At 41.0% G+C, this 20,542-nt stretch overlaps 2 long non-coding RNA genes across 2 annotated transcripts in view; one reads left to right on the top strand and one right to left on the bottom strand.

The window, feature by feature from the left end:
- The window catches only part of LOC117235296, a 64,277-nt gene that overhangs the window by 31,717 nt on the left and 12,018 nt on the right, over positions 1-20,542 (top strand). The gene's annotated exons all lie outside the window — the stretch shown is intronic.
- Positions 4,107-6,015, bottom strand: LOC117235297. The gene is made up of 2 exons (XR_004493651.1): positions 5,885-6,015; positions 4,107-5,460 (listed from the first exon to the last, which is right to left on the bottom strand). It is a non-coding gene; the product is annotated as an uncharacterized LOC117235297 (long non-coding RNA).

The following is a 20,542-nucleotide window of genomic DNA, read 5'->3' as shown; positions in this document are numbered from 1 at the left end:
CGAGAGAAATAAATTCAATTAAAAAGCTGAGAAATCATTATTTCTTTCTTCTTTTTATTTATCTTACTTCGACAAAGAGTTACGAACGAAGGGGAAAGATACTACCCGTCCTTGTCGCGAAACTAACTATTTCTCGAAACTTTAAGACGCTCCAGAGGCGATCGCATTAAGTCGTCTGCCACTTTATCGGAATTAAATTAGCCGAAGCTAGCTCTCTTTTTCACGAAAGAAACGACGACGATGCGAAAAGATGTTTTCACTGCGAAAAATTCGTTCCCGTGTCTCGTATATCCACTCGCGATTTTATCACCCTCTCGTAGTTTTGCACACGCTCTTGATTTGTCTTCTGCAATTTCAAGTGCAATTGATGATTCGAATGCGAAAAAATACATATTTTCCTTCAATTTCCACCTGGATTCAGCGGAGAAAACTTTGTTGTTGTTTCTTAATTGAATTCTGAAGTTCTCGAATCTAATTTAACTTGGTCGTCGGCAACGAAAATGGTAGCGGAATCGTAGGAATTGTTGATAAAATAGCTGGTATTGTTGCGCGACGAACACGTCTCCTCAAAATAACTCCCTTCTTTACCTATTTTTTAATTAACGCGTTGTTCCAGATATCTAGATGCAGCTAAACATGAATATCGACGAGCTCGATCAAAACGAGCAGAGACACTGGAAATCCCGGGACGGCATCGTTAGCTTGGTAACTGGAAACCGCGAAAAGTCTGCTCAGACTCGCAGACACTGCGCTCCTCCGTCCGGAATTTGCAGATTCGTCGATACGTTGGCTTTGCATGATCAAATATCGTAATGAAGTGGCGAAAGCAGCTCAGCGCGTCAGCTCGTAAATGCGAATCAAAGCTGACGATGCTTCGCGTGTGTATGTACGCAGGACATGCTGGTTGAAACTACATCTGGCGCAAAATCATCAGAATTTCACCAACAACATTGCAACGTTCTCTCGTGCTCGATCGAATGGAACGGTATCCCGTGTTTGGAAAGTCGTACGTGCGTGTAATGAAAAACGACGATATAATATCAGAAATAACGTTATCGCAAACCGTTCAACGGCGCGTGTGGATTAGTGAATAAAATCATATCAATACTTCGTTACAGCACTTCCATTAATAGCGCTCGAGTATCACTCGAAATATTCGAAGGAAAAAAGGCTGAACGTCCATCATCTCTTCCTCCGAAGCGATATAAACGGGTTATTGGTCCGAAGCTGTTCACGAACCGATCGTCTCGAGGAACTAATTATTTCTGATTTCGATGCTACCGTGATTTCCGTGGAAATTGGCTGCTGGAGTACTTAACTCTCGCACTCATCAGATATCACGCGTGTTCTATTAACATATGCCTTGCAAGAGAGCTCATAGCCCGTCATTCAGCTCACTGGATAGCTACAGAGGCAGAAAGAAACGAAGAAGCCCGAATGGATAGAGAAAGAGAGGGCTCTTTGTACTTCGCAGCGCGAGCTTCATGCCATCGCCAATCTCCAACGATACAAAAACTTAATGCTCGCGAGCTTCCTGCTTGGTCGTCGCAGTTTTTCTAACCGTACGGACCTGATCGACCTTTTCTCTTCTCGTCGCCTCGTTTCATCGTGCGTTCGCTCTAGAAGAGAGGACAAAGTGATCTCGAATTAATGGAACACCCTTTGTGTTGGGCTGCGTCGCGCGGAAACAAAAATAGGTAGTGTTTAATTGAAAAATACGCTATTATTCGGTAAAGACTTAGGGAAAGAGAAAGAGCAACCATTGTCATTTGCATTTTCACCGTTTCGTCACGCTTTTTCTTCAATTTTGGTTGACGCGGCGAACGCTAGCCGCAACGTCCCGAGGCTCGTCACACGTTTTCCCTGCCAGCTACCGCGATTTTCAAAGCGCTTTTTGATGAACTTGTGATTGGAAAAAGCGTATTTCTACCTCGCTTGTCACTTACTCGAAGTGCTTTTTTCTTCCCCTCCCTTATTTTCCAATTCTTGCTCTTTTAAAGTATTTTTTCCATGAAATATTTTTAATTATACTCTTGGCACCTTTCTCTAGCGAGATACAGTAGAACTACGTTTATATAAATCTGCGGGAGACAAACAGACTCATAGTGGAAGCAGGCAACCTGCAAAGTTTAACTAACTCTGACACAAAATATATATTTTGAGATAACAAAGAAGATTGTGAATCATAAACTTCAATTAATCAGGCACTAATTACAAGTAACATTTCGTCCGTGTAAATAAAGTTCCACTCTGTCCGAAAAGTTTAACATTTCATTCGAATTAAATAAGCCATTCCATTTTAACGTAACTTAAAATGATTACGTGAGGGATTGCAAGTACTTACGATAGTGAAAAAGGAGGGGAAAAACGGAAGGCATCGTAGCCAGCGCACAGAGGAATAATATCTCGGAAGACATTAATCACGGTGAAAATATTAGTCAAGGAGCCGTTAAGATGCGGCATTGTCTTATTGCAAAAAAGTTTGATAAACGAGCCGGTTTGAAATATCGTCTCTAGGAACGTCATCCGCGAAGATATTTCGTGATACATCACATTATCGCGCCACGATTAAGCGTGATTTTCCATGCGAATCGACCGCTGAAATGTCTCGCGCGCTATCTTTTTGCCATCTGCGAAATGAACGAGAATTATCATTTTCTTGTTCGGTGATCTTAAAATCGACAAAGGTCACCGCATGTCCGAAAAAAATTTCCATACGAGTCAGTGGATCGTAGTTAACGTTTAGTGGAAAATTTCAATTGTGGAAATCGGCTGTATGGTCGTACCAGGCATGATTCAGCCTTTTAATGAAATAATGGAGAGGAATAACCCTCTCTCAGCCCGAAATCAGATTGCACAAATTCTCGAGCGCGAGCAGGGGAGATCTGAAGCGCGTCGATCTACTACGACTGCTGTGTAAATTTCCCCTCTCTTTCTCTCCTCCTCTTCTCTTTTCTTCTCTCTCTCTCTCTCTTTGGATTCTATCGGGGATCCTCTATTCCCGGATATAAATTATCGTCCACCATCGGACGGGATACTGGTTTATAGGCTGGGGGCCGAGCACACGCACATGGCGCATACTGAGGAATTATTTTAATGCGAGGGGCTGGTCAATGCGTTTTAATGTCACTTGGCAAAAAATCAGACCATCGACCAATCGAAAAATCGAACATCACACAGGCATTCTATAATAGACTTTACGTATACTCGGGTTTTTGTATCGTTTGATTACTTCTCTGCATTATTACGAAGAGGAGATGGAAGAGGAACGAGCGTCAAAGAAAGTCGGAGCTGAATAGTTCGGCGCCTCGATAGAAAAATAAACCGTAAGAAACTTTTTCCTCTCGCGTCGTTCGATTTTTAGTAGCACCAGTCAAACAGCGCCTTAGAAGCAACTACTCCTTTGACCTGATTCGATTTTTTCGCAATCCGTGTCACGAGCAATTTCTGTGAAATTTGTTTCTTGATCTTGCACGAATTTCCTGTGTTGCGACGCTACGGAGACAATTTTGACGATATTTCCATCCTGCTCTTCGCAAAATGCATTATTTCTCCTTGTTTCAGCGAGAAATACTGGGGCGGGAAAAAAGAGAGGAGAAACGCGAGAACACGGATGAACACGTCATGAGACGTAATTATCCGAGTTATTCTGTTCTAACTAAGAATCTTAACATTTTTACGAACGAATCGATGATTAGAGGAAACGCAAATCATCTTTCGTTTCCTTCGCTCTATCGTAAAAGCGACCTGCTTTTACTTCGCTGTAAACGCAGCAGTTTTTAAGAAGACAACCTTATTCCCTTGTAAAATCTATCTCTACGAGCACTCGCCGGAAATGCAGACGGGAATTTCTCTAGAGAGGATGTTCCTCCGCCCATAAATTTTATGCAAAATTGGTTTGCTTGTTCTATGTCTGTGAGACAAAACGTCAACGAAATAAAACTTGCACGTATCAGCACAGCCGTTCATCATACACGACATTTTTATCTTCGAACAAAAGGGACCATAGAAATTCTTCGATAATCTTTCCAGGATATATCTATGTTATCCCGTGGTAATGGTATTTCATAGAAAAATCCTTCTTCGAGGTATATTAAAGAAATGGAAAATGAATAAAAGTGAGAATTTTTAGAACTCTCGGTCACATTGGTTACATTTGCCTGACATTTCAATTTCAAGAACATGTTTCAAGTTGTATATTCTTCAATTTACATTCTAGTATTTTGCTTACATATTGTACTTATCATATACTTGAAGAAACATTCAAATGTATTGTATACAGCTCTTGAATGATTAATCGTACCAACTTCGTTCGTCAGAAAATGATCTATTTAGTTAATCCTTATCATCTTGGAAACACTCTCTGTGGCGTGTACTATGGTTGGACTGTGAATTTTTATAGAAATTCATACTCACACGATCATAACGCTAAACCACTGGAACATGAATAGAAATTTCTTTCACCCTCGAAATATTATTACGAGTACATATTTTACTTTGGATACTTTGTATGCTTTTTTGCACATTATGTACATTTTCACATTTTCACATTTTCCCTTATTTAAATTTTCAACAAACGTACAATAAACATCCGCAGTTTAATTATACTAATTTCCTTCGAACTCCATGTGTAACAATATGACGAGTTTACCCCGCAAATAAAAAAATATAAATATTCGCAACGTAGACAGGTGTGACCACTCCTCTTTAAATAATAATTTATCGTATGATTTTGTTGATTCTGATCCGTGTTTAAAAAGGTTGATTACACGCTCTATTCGTCGCAGAGAACTGTCTGCAGACGTAAATCGAATGAAAAAAAACGGGACGCATGTGGTGTACATAAAATATAATATTCAGCAAACTCGGAATTATGCAAAAGTTGTTTTACCGTGTTACAAATGGGAGAGAGAGAGAGAGAGAGAGAACTCGTGGTATGCCACAACGAAATAAACGGAACAAGTGCGGACATTATTCTCAGTGACGCGGCAACGTTTCAATTAGTCTGCATCGGAAAATTTCCTCGTTATAAATTAGCAAATTAATCGATGGCAGAAGGCACGCCATTCACCTTTCTCTCTGCGACGCCAATTTAAAATTGCGTTTAATTAAGTTAACACCGCGATTCGCGGACCGGTTCACGTCGTCGAGCCAAGCTTTTAACGTCCGTTTCCTTTCTTGCGCGTGAAATGAAACGACATCGCGTCCGTGTTCTTCGACATCGATCGCTTTTATTCCAAGGTAAAGATATTTTTTATTGTCTCGCGATCGTTATTGAAACGATTTCTTTCTGCTTCTCCTTGAAAGGCATCCGTCGAACAATGCTAGAATAATGAAGCCGGAATCCTTTCTTATTTAGTCGATAAAAGAATCTGCAGTTTCTTTTTGTTGCTCTCCGCTCTTAAATTCGAACGCAGTGACTTCAGCAGCTTCCATCAAAGTTTTCAGAATTCGTTAAACCTTCCAGAAAGTTTATAACCGCTTTTCAGACAGTCAGAAATATATAAAAAATAAAAATCTTCGTGTTTCATATTTACACCCCGATCAAAAACGTTAGGACACTTACAGGAAATAAAATAAACCACAAAAAATTCTCGAAACTCGTTAAAACATCTGCAATTATTATATTTCGTTTAGAACCTCGTCATATAAAGAATGTTATAAAAAGTTTCACTAATTATCACAGTTTTCGTAAATTTTCCTTTACGTATTCTGAAACATTGTTTTAGACAAATATATAGTTCGACTCAATTCGCACGTTCTATACGGAATCAGTAAGTGCCCTAATACTTACTAACGACGGTATACGTTACTTAAACCGTTCGTTTTAACGAGAATTGAAAACGCTATCGAAAACGAGAGACGTGACCGTTATTATACTTACCGCGATAACAATCGCCGTGGGAAAACGGTTCGCCCTCCGAGGCATTACATAAATCTGCATGCTTCTGATCGAACCGTTACTCTCGGGATAAAGGCAGCAAGTTCTCGCAACGGGTTTCGATACGCTGAACACTGCAATCATCCGGTATTGTGTGTTATTTTATAGGAACACGTTCGCGTTACGTGTTCCTCCCACCGTGGCAGCTTTTCCCCGAAAGGCGTCGAACGTGCGATCGGAGCGTGTTCAGTTGGTTAATCGCGACGAACGATGGCGAATGGAAACCGAGCTTTTCAGCCTGTCGACGTTAAGGGCCGCGTTTCTGCTTCATTACTGAATTCCACGCGAGAGGACACAATGAAGTAAAAATACAACGAAGGGAGCTACGGGTGCTGCATGAATGTAAATCGATGAAGAGAAATCTTGCAAGCTCCAAACGAAAAAAAGAAGAAAAAAACGAAGAAAAAGGAAAGAGAGAAGAAGTTTATTGAAAAAAAATCTCCAAGTCATCGACGAAGAATGAAATTCTGCTGAGAGGTTCGAAAGGATACGCGACTTTTCATACATTTCGCGAAAGTCACAACGTGATTAAAACGTTCAATTGAAATCGAACGTTATTTCAGCAAAAAAGCGAAGGAAACGTTCTTGACGCTTGATTACCAAACAAATGGATTTTCTTTCTTTGATCCTGGAATTATTTCCATCTGGCAGGCGAACTGGTGTACGTCGTAATGGCGTTCAGAAACGATAAACAAAGAAAACACAAATTCCCATGGCGCTTATTAATTATAAAATATCATGTACAATGAGAAACTTCGTACAGAAGTTTTCCCGTTGTTTGGACGCTAGGAAAAACCGGTTGCACTGCACTAATTAATTTCACTCGCTCCCTATCTCTCTCTCTCTCTCTCTCTCTCTCTCTCTTTCTCCCTCTCTCCCTCGTCATTATTTCCGTGGAGAAATTAAAGAGCGCCGATTTCTCGGACGTTTTGTCAGGAACGCCGGCAACAATCGGCCCGCTTCGATAAATTTTTAGCCAGTGGAGAAATGGCCGAGCGGAGAAGCTTTGTTGGTAATTGTTCTATTATATCGCACCACAATCATGAACTATAAAATTTCGGCGCTGTCGTCGTTTGTCTTTGCGAGAACGTTTATACACAACGAAGTTACAAATTTCCTTTCATTCATCGTGTCACTGCGCTATGCTTGAGACGATTTGAAAATTGCAATGGAGAAGTATGAAAAGCACAATTTTGTTGATTTCTTTAACTTCCATGTTATTTAATAGTCAAAAAGGGAGTAGTTATCGCTTCCCTTAAAAAGAGGAACGACCTATTCTCAACCCACAAATACTAAAAACTATTTCACATAGTGTTATGTAAGAGCCATCGTATGAGAATCAATACCTTTCGAAAGAGCTAAGAAATCAATATTTTTGATGTACATACGTTTCGAAAAGAACTCCACGACCAAAATCGATAAAAATCCAATTTTGGTAATATGTGACTGGTTGACAAGGCATTGGATTTTAAAATGAAAAACAGAAAACTGTCACATAACGTGTCTTTTTCGTATGATTCACATTTACTTGCAAAGAACGCTTTCTTCGTCGTATAAGAATGGGTGTTAGAATGGGTGTACGAAGACACGAAAATGGCACAATGGCAGCTGGCAGGCCGTGTCGCTGATCAGTCGACAACCGCGATGGCATTAACGACAGCCTGAAGGCGTTCGCGTTTTCGCCTGGCCTCATCCAAAGACGCGGAAAGCATTGAATCGACTGTCATAACCATTCGCGATTTCTATACGTGGATAGATATGTGAGCGCGATGAAAGAGAGCTTTGAGAGGGGGTTCGCCCAACTTATCGCCGCGAAGAAAGCGGCGCAGCCGTGAGAGACGGGCACACACGCTTCAAAATCCACGGTAAATATGCGCGACAAACGTTTCTCTTACGGAAAAGGGAACCTTTGACGCTCGTATTCGGAGCGTACGGGGCGGAAATTCTCACGTGGGAAAGCTCGACGTAGTCTGATTGCACGCCAGAAAACTCCTGTCAGGGACAGGTCTTCCAGATATTTTTCAAATAAACAGGTCTCCTTGGTTTACAATTTAAACTTGGTAAATATTCTGAATTGAAACAGCACGTTTTAAATAATTTGGTCAAACTGCATTTGGCAATGCGATAATATCGTTGAAATTTTCCTTGAATAAAGAGAAATTTTGAATTCTGACTGTTCAATATACGCGAGAAGAATGCTGATCGGTTTGCAATTTTTCCGTCCTGAATCACGTTTCGTAACACGAAACGTCGTAGAAGATGGCAGAGAAACGAGCGCGGTTTTAACAACGAGCAATTCGCCAAGTTGTGCGAATCTACAAAGAGAAAGAGCTTCCGCCAGTTTCACGTACTTGCAGTCACGATTTTCGGAATCTGATAAATCATCTTTTCATTCGTCTTAGACAGTCTGTCAAAAAATGTCTCAAGTGCTTAGCGTATCATTTATAATGGAATAGAAATTTTGGGAATTTGATAGCCAACGAGTAACGTCATTTTGTCGAAGCATAAAATTGCGAAAATTTTACAGTCGACGAGTGCGATGAGATAAAACAAAAAAGGACTCGAAGGGCGAAAAAATAGTGGGTGGCGAGACTGTCGTCACGGTTAGGCGAGATATCCCCGATGAGGAGTGGCAGAAAATCTCACGGACATGCCAAAAAGAGCTGTCCACGCTATTTATCCAATTTCAAACGGCACAGGTGGTGCGCAGCTTAGTAGCGGCTCCCAAATGTGACGGACGCATCATACGGTTAGGGTGCTCGAATTAATCCTCTTCCGATACCGCTTCATGGTATCAGCGGATATCTCAAAAAAATGCCATGTTTCCTATGGTAATCTGGGATAATACACAGAGAATTGGAAATTCGGCACGCCACTTTCCTAGTGTTTGCCTCGTTTGTTCCCCAACTTCATTCATAACATCTAGCACATGTTTTAAAAAAGTAAACTTATAGGAGAAATGAAAAATTAGAATGGACTTGATGAAATTCGAGAATATTGCCACGCAGAATAGAGTTATTTTTGGGGATGTTTGTCTCGAACTGCGTGATGCAAGGATTTCCAGGTATTGAACTAACATCCGTACTATACGACCATATATACGTTCATACATATGTATATGATATGAGAGCAACAACAGAAATTTGCAACGAAAGACTGACAATGAATTTCTATAAGAACCGACTGATATAACAAAAGCATAATCCAAGAGGAACAGGTTTCCGTTCCTCGTCAAAACGTTTCAGAAGAAGAATCGAGAATATTCGTTTTAGTATCTCATCCATATACACTCTCTAACTGCGCGTGTCTTTCCATAAATAACAATTTCAGCGTCACGTCGCGCTTTAAAGGAGTTTTACTACTAGCACGAACGATAAAAAAGCGTCTCGCGATATTTCGGCGATGAATAACGCGGCGGTTCTTGAAAACACGATTTTACGAGTGTACCCCCCTTTTCTTTTGCAACTTTTCTACCTTGGAAAACAACGGGCAGGGAGATAAAACAAGGAAAACGGTGAACAAGAGAGAGAGAGAGAGAGGAAGAGAGGGAGACGAGGTGGATTCTGCGCGGAATTGTTCTGACCACGAGGAAACACCGGCGGGAGGCCGGTCCCCTGGGCGCGATAATTTATTTCCTTTACAATTCCGTCAGTACAATGCCGCGTGTTAAAATATTACCCGAGCTTTATAACCGCGTGCATCCCCCTTTCCACTTCTTTCTTTCTGTCTTCGGCGAGATAGGAGGCACACGCGTGTACGTATTTCATCCAGCCTTACGTCGCTAGACTTGTGTGTTATTCAAACGTTTGCTATTTGTAATCGCGTTTGGGAACGTTCGGGGGATTCTCGTATCGCATTCACGATACGCGAGTACAGCGTCGAATAAAAACACGCGAGTTGTGAATTTCAAAACGCGGGAACCGCTGCACTGGTGAGGGTTTTGTAGGATGATTTAGAACACGGAAATAAAAAAGCAGAAGAATCCGAGAGATTTTGAAAATGATCAAATATAATAAGTTTGATAATTGACATTTTGTTTAATAGAAATTAATAATTTGTCGAGATTGCGTTAAATTTAATGAAAGTATATCGGTTAACAGGCATCCAGCGTGACAAATTATAAAAGGATTTAACTTTAAAAAAAAGTTCAACGTGCCTTTCGCATAAACGATGGAGTTTTCAACTTAAGAGTCTTCAACTCAAATCCCCAGTTAGTCAGGTTTCACGTTTTCTTCTATTTTCTTTGCCATGCTCGAAATTTACCTCTCAGAGGTTACAAAATTTTCGAGCGGAAGTTTTCTTCGTACTCGAGAGAAGAAAAACCGTACGCTAAACGGAAAGTAGTAGTTGTGCATAAAAATTGTAGAAAAAACACGCGTACCAGCTGAAGGTGAGTGAACGTCACTTACACATCGATGGGGAGTAACAACCTAATGTTATTGGTATTAGTGACTCTGAAAATGTTGGCTAAAAAAGGCGAAGATTGATGAGGGTAATCGGAAAAACAAAACAGTAATAGGAAGTTATAAAAGAAACAAACACGTTCGGTAGTTGTACGGGGAGAAATGCAACAAGGGCGAAGTTCGCCAAGATTCTGAGACCGATGGTGGACGTGTTCTGAAAGAATGCCTTTGGGTGTCGTTCCGCGTAACTTCGGGTCGTCTTTCAGGAGAAAGTTAAAGACTTGAACAGAGGAGCGAAGGATAAAAGACCATATTGCGGTGCCGAACTTGGGCCAAAGTTTCTGCAAGTCACAGTGTCTGGCCATAATAATGCGGAGGAAAAGAAGCTTCAACATAGGAAAAGATAGAAAGAGAGCACTTTGTACCTGACTTTCAAACTGATGCAAGGGATATTGTTTCAAACCCCATAGCGTCCTGCTTGACGTCGACAGAGGACCGATGTAATAATTCAGACTTTCCTCCGATACCAGCTAGAGGAACAAACGAGTGGAAGAATGAGGTGTCCTCGATCAACATGACTGAGATTTTACCCTCGTTCGTCTTTGAAACCTACCTCAAAGAAGAAAACATGAGCAGACGATTATTTCAACGTTTTCTATTTTCTCTTATACGATAACTTCCGGTGCACGGTGAAAAATCCGAGAATGGCAGTCCAGAACGACGAAGCCAACTGTAAATAATGGAAACCTGCTCGAAGCAAAGAACGTACACTTCCGTTCGTAAATATTAAGACATGCTGTAAATGATTTCACAAGTCTGATTTATAGCGTTGAACTGTTTCATCCATCTTCAATTTTTTTCATAATCTTTACATCAACGGTGTCTATTTCGTTCTAAAATTCTTGCAAATAATTTCACGATTTGTTGCCACGTACTTTGGATCGTTACCTTGTACAAATACAAAATTCTAACAATTTGGGTTAATCACAACGATTTATAACAAAGTCAATAAATATCCTAATATGTATGAACAACGAGGCTACATATTTGAAAGTAACGATTTCTTAGAACGAAACCGCATTAATATCATAGTAAACGGTAGAAAATCGAAGCCATTTTCTTCTATAGCGAAACGTCACACGAAACAGGCCGATCTGCAGGAGACTTCGCGGCGCAGGCAACCAGGCAAACTCAATTCCTGTTCAATCCCGTTTTACAACCACTTAATGACATCACGTGCACCTAGTACGGGGATTCGTTGCGCGCGGAAAACGAGGCAGACTTTGTCGCCGAAAGGAAACTGGTCTAAATGGAAGGGCGAAGTGTCTTCGATCAACGCGCTCGTAATTGTCTTCGCCACGGCTGAGTCCTTTACCTCGATAATACAAAACGAAAACGAAAACGAAAGGAGACGATTCTTTTGTTCCTTCATCCAGCAGGGCGATGAATACCAGTTTCAGACCCAAGCAAGCAAATGGGAGGGGCGGACGACGTCGCTGTATCCAGGACGATCACAGTTTATGATGCGAGCACAGGAATACTAATCATCGATTGGAACGAAGGTCTCTCTTAGAGGATCGATCGGTAAGGTACAGAACACTGTATTCTACTTACAACTATAGACAAGTTATGCTCGTCTAGAGTAAATCGGCTGTCATTGATCTTGGACAGCGGGGAAATTAGCGGGTCTTCAGTTAGGACCATGTTTGAGAAGATATCGTTACATAAAGTTGCAGGTGTTTTCGTGAATTTTAATTTATCTCGCTTGCTTGTATCATTGTTTAACTTTACAATAAAAGTATGTCAGAAAATCTTCTCTGCTAGTGAACTGGGGCCTATCTGTTTGATAATACTCATATTGTCATGACGAAAACTGTACCGAACTACAAGGATCAGGAAGAAATTAGTAATGATTTTATTACCAAATCTGTATCACCAGAAAGTAAGTAATATACTAAAACTCACTGTTTCCTACTGCTCTGTCTTGTCAACTTCTAAATATAAGTATTTTGGAGCAAATTTATTATTATAATTTATTTAAAGTTCTATAATCCAACAACGACTTTTACTAGGAACAGTTCGTCTCTATATACAAATAAAAACGCATAATGACAAAGCAAAATTCTGAATTAACTTGTCCATTCTGTCGAACAAAATCCGAAGCGACTCTTTCCAATTCCATAACGATTCTCCGTGATTCAGCATCCAACAGCAGCAATTTCCTCGACACTCATCTTTTAATCCCGGAGAGTACGCGACCGACTCGGTCGACTGTCGTTTCTCAAAGTGAACGAAGAAAAAGATAGAGCTGATCGCGAACGAAAGAGGTGACCGTAATCTTGGCGTATAGGGGCGAGATAAACGCGGAATAACAGCAGAGGCCGTTGTTCTGCGATATAATACAACCGGAGCAAGATGGGAACAGTTTTGTTGCCTTTAAATGCAAACGGTACGAGCCAAGCGTGACGGATAATCCGATGCTCCCGGGGAATGTCGTATCGCGCATTATTTTTCTCTGTCTCCGGGAAATTTCGAAGTGACTGCGCCTCGGGAAAAATCTCGACGCGATTCCACTGAATTTACCGCTTCTCCGGAGCACTCGTTTCCAGCCAAATGACACGAACACGGTTTGTCGCCAGGGAATTTAATGAACTAGAAATCTTCTTACAACGTTTTAGATATACACACCATAAGTACATAAGTATTGGGACACTTGCAGAAACTGAGGTAAACCTGCAAGTGTGTTTTCTAATAAAATTATCGACTGAAATGTAACTACGATACAATTAAAACTACGGCTGAAACTTCTGATGTAATTTATGCGGCTCGTAATTAAGCCATTCAGAAGTCGCAATGATCAACTTCCTAAATTGAACGATACAGGAAAGTAACGATGTTACGAACAATATTTTTTAACTTTATCTTAGAATTTGCTATTATGATATTATTCAATCTTCTTGCGATAAACGAACTGGAGGAAGTAATTTGTTTCTTAAAAATTTAATGCACATTTGTGTGATGAAATTAAAAAAGCAAGAAAAAGTGAAGTCAATTGGTTTCTGAGAGACTCAGTTCTGTATCGTTTCCCAGGAAGCTTGTCAATTTAAAAAAAAAAAAGACACTGAAAGATTCAACGAGTAGAATTTATCCAAAGACTACATTTTCTCACAATAATGGATTTCGAAGAAATGTTCAGCGTTTCGTCAGTTTCCCGGAGAAACGATCTTCATCCGAGATCAAGGATGATTCGTGAAACTGCGAGAACGTAGCGAAAAGACGATTCACGACTGGCATTCTACGAAGAGAGGAAATCTTTGGAAAATGAAATAGCGGTACGCGATAGTGAACAAACTCTCGCCGCAGAAGTCAGTGAAACTTGCAACGGATCCGTACACGCGATACTTTGCCCAGCGGTGAAACAATCTCCGCCCTAAGACTTCCATCTCCGTTTTCATCTTCCCCTTACCCGTTCACTGCGATAACTTTGCGTTATCATTATCGAGCCCATTGTTACCGCTCCGTACACACCGTTCAAAATTTACGAAACTGCCTACGAAAGACGGGGGGCTATGAATTTCGCCAGCGCTTTGAATCTTCTGTTAGAAGCAACGATAACGAAGATCGTGGTACGCCATCTTTTTCGACGCATTTGGGAACTACAACGTTCATACGGATGTTGAACATAACGCGCAATCTCGCGAAATCCTACCTTACGTCTTCTAAATAGCATTCCGCAATGAAACGTTCGCTCGTATGAAACTTCAAATGAACTAATTAACAAATGACGTTCTTAAAATATTACGAGCACTTGTTCACGAGTATTAAGATATCTTGTGATTGCGTATAAGACGCGACAGTTGATTCCATGAAACGATTACTCGGTCGAAGCTTTGCATTTCTAAAAGGTAAAGATTTAAGACTGTACAAACATCTCTAAGTTTCTGCATATATTGTCAGATTTGTTTCCAAGCTGCCAGTATGCTCGTGATAATTTACAGCACTAATGAAATTTCTAAAGTTCCTCATTACAGTACTTATGAAATTTCAAAGTAACATAATACGAGCATATTATATTATATAAATATATTATTATTATAATATATTTCGACGCACATCTATCTATGAAGAATATATATTTAGCATATAGCTATGTTTTCGAATGGCTGTTCAATTACACTCTGCAATTCGAGATACACCGATTAATTTCATTATTTCGCCGACATTAATCCACAGAGATAGAACACGGCTGTAAAACCTCGGCAACTTAATATTCACGGGACATCGAGCCGAGTAATTATTTTTCTAACTCGGCTTCGCGTCGCCCTGGCAGCGACGATCATTAGCGTCGTTAATTTCGCGTGCGTCCCAGGAAGGAAGAACGTGTTTTTCACAGGAATCGGGAGCGGAGCAGACAACGTAAGCCGGCTTGGCCTGTAACGAAAATAGGATGATTCGACGAAGCCACTTCAGCCACCAGGTTATTTCGGGGCGGCAGTTCGAGGGATGGTTTCGGCGTGGTTGTTTTGGGACACGCCATCGCTACGGCCTCGCCGCTGCTCCCAGACAATTACGGTTTCGCGAATCGGGGGAAAGATACGGTCCACAATTCCTTCCAAAAACAACTGCTTTCCCCCGTGGGATTAGGGGGAAACGCGCCGTAATAGAAGTTGATCATGATCGAAACAATTATTCGTCGAGCGTTTTTATCTCTTTCGCACAGCTTTTTTCGACAATATCTGACAAATGTTGCAAATTTGATTTTTGCTTTAAGCCTTCTTGGTGGTTAGAATATGCAAAAGCTCACAGGAGAAAAATATGATGAGTACATCTTTGTCATGCTACTTTATGGCTGAGCAGAAGAATTTTATCATGATATAACTGCAAACGAAAATAAGTTAAAATAAACAAGAAATAAATGGATAATATAAGGAAAGTGTAAAGAAGACGCGTTTCGTTCCGGAACGAAATAAGGAGACAATTTTGATAAAATAGAATTGACTGCTTAGAGGTACTGAATTTTAAAATTGCTTTTCTGTAAAAAAGAATAGAAAATATGATTCATCGTGTACTCCTCTTGTTTGAGTCAGATTATATGTCTTTGTGTGCAATATAAGCGGTGGAGAAATTTTGATACATTGTTCGTCGATAATTTAGCGACACAATACATTTGATTGTTATTCGATAACAAATCGAGGATCGGTTTATTTTCCGCAGATTGCCGAACAATCGTGCAATATTTTGCGTAGTTCGTGTCGGTAACATCACGAGCTTTTGTGAAGGAGAGTAACGAATCTCTTTGGTACTTGTAAATTCAAAGTGCGCACAAGGTATTGTTTTGTTCAATTAGCAAAAAATTCGGCGCTCGTGGTCGCAAATGGAAACTATTTTTCGAAAGCGGTATCAGCTACGTGAATGAAATTCACTGGTTTTAAACGTTTCAACGAGACAATGCCCCGAACGTAGAAGTGAAATTAACCTTCGAACATTAAGTTACAACAGAATAGAAAATTAATTACTGCCTGTCCAAGGAGTTTAAATAGATTAATCCTGAATCATTTACCACCCAGTCGAGTAACTTTTCCCTCTTATCCAATTTCGTTTTTAATCAATTTCTGTGACTGATCAATTTCCACATCGGTGTTCCCATCGAGATACAAAAACTTTCATCGCTGCTCGGGCTTTAACCACATCGCACAAAAAATATAAAATTTAATCGGTTAACAGCCATCTTTTGAGCCGATTCAATTCGCAATTCTTTCACGAGTCGTGCTCTCCCCTATACTTGTTAAACAAACCATTCCATATTTGTCCGTATTCGCTTAAATTTTTTTACCACGCCCTACCGTTAGAAATTATTTTTGCAAAGAATAGAAACTATCAAAAATACAGGGAATGCGATCGAAAGTTGCAGCTTGATAGTTTCCACGTTGAAAAACAGCGGGGATGATTATCGGTATTTTTATTCTCCGCGTAAATTCGATAGCACCACCGACGATATTAACTTGCCTCTCCCTGAGAGTGGAAGGTAGAAGGTGTAGGGTGGAGCGAGCCGTGGCCGTCAGCGCGGAAATCTATGTAATACACTTTAACATTCGGCGAGCGTCGGGGAATAAACCAATTCCTGAGAGTTCTAGCCTGTTGTTGCCAGCGTTATTAGCCCGCCACGGCTCGTTGTTGGTCCGAGTATCATTAATCCGACTGATATCGCGCTTCACCACCGTTATTTACCCCGACGCAGTTTCCCTTTTGCGTTTCGTTGCAAATCAATTTCTCCTCTATCCTCTAACAAAGTTTCAGGAAGCTTGTATAGTACATAGAAGTTGTATCCGTTTTAATTGTCGATTAATTATCGAGTGTGCACGAGAACGAAATAATCTGATTACGTAGTCATTCGACTAGAGAAGCTTTCAAAAGTTTCTTTATCACATGACATAATAGAAGAAAAAATTATAACTGTTAAAATCGCGTTGTATTGTAACTGCATCACGGGGAGATAATTATCAACAAAAAAGACCTCGCTAGGATCCTCGTGGTGAGTGGAGGATTCATAAAGTTGCGAAAGCTTCGACATCTCATCCAAGGTAGCAACTTTCGAAAAACGCGGGTAGTTTGCTCCTACTACAAAGTTAAGCCGGTGGTTTCCGTAAATTATAAATTAAAGCGCGTTCTAATGGAACGCGAACCATCGAAGTTGGACTTTTATAAGCGACCTGGAACGAAGGGTGGCTGCAAGTAGGACAAATGCGCTGAAAATAACGTTCATAAAGTATCCCCTCCTACGTATGGAGCCGTTTTTACGTTCTACTTAAGATCGAATGTTTGCGGGAAGTTTTCAGCATCGGGGAGCTGTGCGGCCGCTGTTTGGCAACGTAGAATCAAATTTCAATATGCAACCGGCTGTTACGTTTCGCCAAGTACATGATCGTTCGTAAAATAGGTCACGTCGATTCGCCAAACTTTCGCTCGTGTATCGCAGCCGATTTGCCGCGCTTCGATAAGATCAAACTTTCCGAAACACTTTCATCGCCCTTCTTTTACTCCTCCTTTTTCTCTTTCGTATATTTTCTGACAAAACATCCGATTCTCTTGCTGTTCTAACGAAAATTTCACCGCTTTCTATTTTATCTTTAATTTATTTATTCGGTGGACAGCCACACGTAAAAATCTGTATGAAATCGTTACCAATCTCTTTCCTCAGATATCGGTAATATGCAGAGACCACGTAAGAGAAAAGTATTCTAATTCCTAGCGAACAAGGATATACTAAAAATGTGTTTCAAAAACTTACTATTAAATCCCAGAGTTTTGAACGCAGAACGTATCGGTAATACGACTGTTAAATGAAATCTTGTTGAATGTTGAATTTCTTCGAGGGAAGAAAGATGGAAAAACAGAAGTTTACTATCACGTGGCTTCTCGTAAGATAGGAAATTTAATTAAGCAAGAGAGTTCGATAATAGTCGCTCATCAAGGCAAGGGATACAACGACAGTGAGCAGAAGTCAGCTGTGTCGCGCGTTTCACGAAGCTTCGGCGATTATTAGAGCACGTAGAACGTTAAATTTTCAAGCGATTTCGCTCTATGGTTCGAAGCTTATCCTACAGGATCGCTCGTCACGCCGCGCAGGCAGAAACTACACGGTGCTTACGTTCCCGTGAATACAGCCAGGGCTCGCATGCAAAGCTGCAAGCTCGTAAGAGATACCTGCTGGCTGTAATGAATTGTATGGATCAGCCATAAAAGTCCCTGGTTCCCGGATGTCCTTATTATCTTATGCAGAATCGTGATACTGTATTTCGCCTTATTCCTCGTTGTGCCTGGGCGAAAGCCGCGCTCGCGACCAGCTTAATTTTCGAGGCAAAAGATAAATTAATATTCAGCGAAGCATAGGAAATCCGGTGGCACGTTTGAAATACTGAAAGCCCCTGCTATGCGCACCGTACGTTTTGAAATTCGTCGGGTCGAGTCGAATAGCCGATTCGCAAATGAATTCAACTCACGATCCAATTATTTCCAATAAAAATCCTTCGCATTAGTTCGCTAAATTTTCTCGCTCGGCGGTCAAATTCCGTGAAAATATCAAATTTCCTCAGGTTCCTTGACATCTATACACCAGTGTTAAACAGAGATTTCTGCCAGCAAGTTGCCTGGCATCTTTTGTGGGCCAAATGTGCCACGCAAGTTCACCAATTATTCAGCCAACCAGAGAACCTACTCATGCAGCTTTATTACTCAGCTCTGCTTCTACCAAAAACCAGCGAGTTTCTTCGACAATTTCCACCTCCGAAAGTTCCACTAAGAAGAGCCGCACCGTGATGTGGACGGTTAAGAACGAGCATTCCAGGTCGATAGGAAAAAGCTATTTTCCCCGAGGAGTTTGTCAGTCGGGGGTCTTTACCATTCACTCTGTCCATTTTCACATGCGCCAGGCGTATGTAAAATACATAGCTGGAAGCCATACACATCATCGCAGATTGCGGGTCATTCCATTCTTGGCTCCTTTCTGCTCTTTCTCTTTTCCCATCTCACGCTGCCTCTCGTACGCTCTTCCTCCGCGTGGTTTACCTTTTGTACGCTTCTTTCCACGTTCCTTTCTCAAGGACTTAACACCTTTCTTTTTCGCAGCACTATCAGGACTTTTCTCATAAAGCGGTCGTGCCGCGTGCTTTTCACAGGGTGGTTCCGTTTCGCCCCCGCGAGAAATATCAAAATTCCGGGTCGCCGGTCACGGACTAGTTCGATAGTGTAACGAGTTCTCAAAATCATCGCGTCCAACTTCCACGACAAGTCCTGAAATTCATTCCAAGGGTTACGAGACGACTGTGCATCGCGTTTCCAACTTCCAGATACCGACTTTCCCACATACCCACCGACTTCAGCTCGTTTGCGTATCGACGTTACAGCCACCTTTCTAGATCGTTCAGCGCGATCTCTTAACGGTGTTGTTCTTCCAACTTCCAGGGGAACTCGAGCTGCTTTTCTCCAGGTGGATGGAGAATGATTCCCTTGTGCCACCGGGACTTGGATCTGGCGAATCAGAAACAAGTGTACCTCTTTGTGCGTCTCTTATCATTTCCTCTCTTGGCAAGGAATTAGGTTAAGATAGAGTTGCTGTTCTAGTATTTAAACTTCAAACATCACTTCACCCTGGCTAAGAATGATCAAACTTGTACAGTGACTGCAAATTTTCGTTCGTAGCAGCAAATTTTTGTAGACATACGAGAGTGCTATTAGATAGTACAAAATTTAATATACTTAATAATTGCATTTTGTTGAAGTTAAATGTACGTAAATGCAGAATACACAATTCCGTGATAAAATGTGTTCCTACTTTCTCTCAATAAATTCACAGCATAAAATTCAGCAAATGTGTGTAGGCTGATTTGTGCTTCTCTCTGGACTTTGTCCCAAATCACATCTTGACTCGCCACATAATTCCAACATAACGTTTCCTTCAGGATTCTTTGTTGCTTGACTTGAGTTTAATTCAAACATCACACTGAATCAGGCAATCCCATATTGTGTTAAGTTTGTTTTTCGCGCTGAGCATCGAATGGAAAACGATTTGATAAACCAACACAGGTAAACCAAAGTTAAAAAGCGATCAGAGATAACAGCGAGCAAGCCTGTTCCCCAAAATTCTCGCAGTTAATACAGATCTGCGTGCTGTTTAGAATGGCGTAATGCGGAGCTGCATCTGCATAACGCGTGGAATACAATGTGCAATAGCTGACTGCGGCGCCTAAGGTTGAGCGTCGGTAATGAAATCGCGACTTGCTCGCCTCTAATGACGACCCCGGGGCGTCGCGACGCTTACCGTTTTCACGATAACGATGTAGAGAAACGAACCGAGCTCTAGCCCGTTTAAAATGCACGAAAACCGAGTCATAATAGAATTTTCAACCGTTCACGATGTTGCGAGACCGCGTACTTCGACGCGCCGCCTGCATCGTGTCCGAAGCGTTTCTTGGTCGCTCTGGAGTTTCTGTTTTGCGCGTTGCTATCAAGAAAAAATCATCGTATGCAAATTATGGAATTAAGGTATCGGTGTTCTCAGAGTTCGTGATAATTTTGGATAAATGAAAACTTTTGGAGAAACTAACATCGTGTAAATGCATAACGTATTGTATAAAGTTGAAGTATTTGCAAGAAATTTTCATCATCGAAGGATTAATATTACCTATTCGACATTTTATCG

This window comes from Bombus vosnesenskii, unplaced genomic scaffold (assembly GCF_011952255.1).
Source record: "Bombus vosnesenskii isolate JDL3184/JDL3185 unplaced genomic scaffold, Bvos_JDL3184-5_v1.1 scf7180000013315, whole genome shotgun sequence".
Classification (NCBI taxonomy): Eukaryota; Metazoa; Arthropoda; class Insecta; order Hymenoptera; family Apidae; genus Bombus; species Bombus vosnesenskii.
This window is presented reverse-complemented; position numbering and strand designations above follow the sequence as displayed.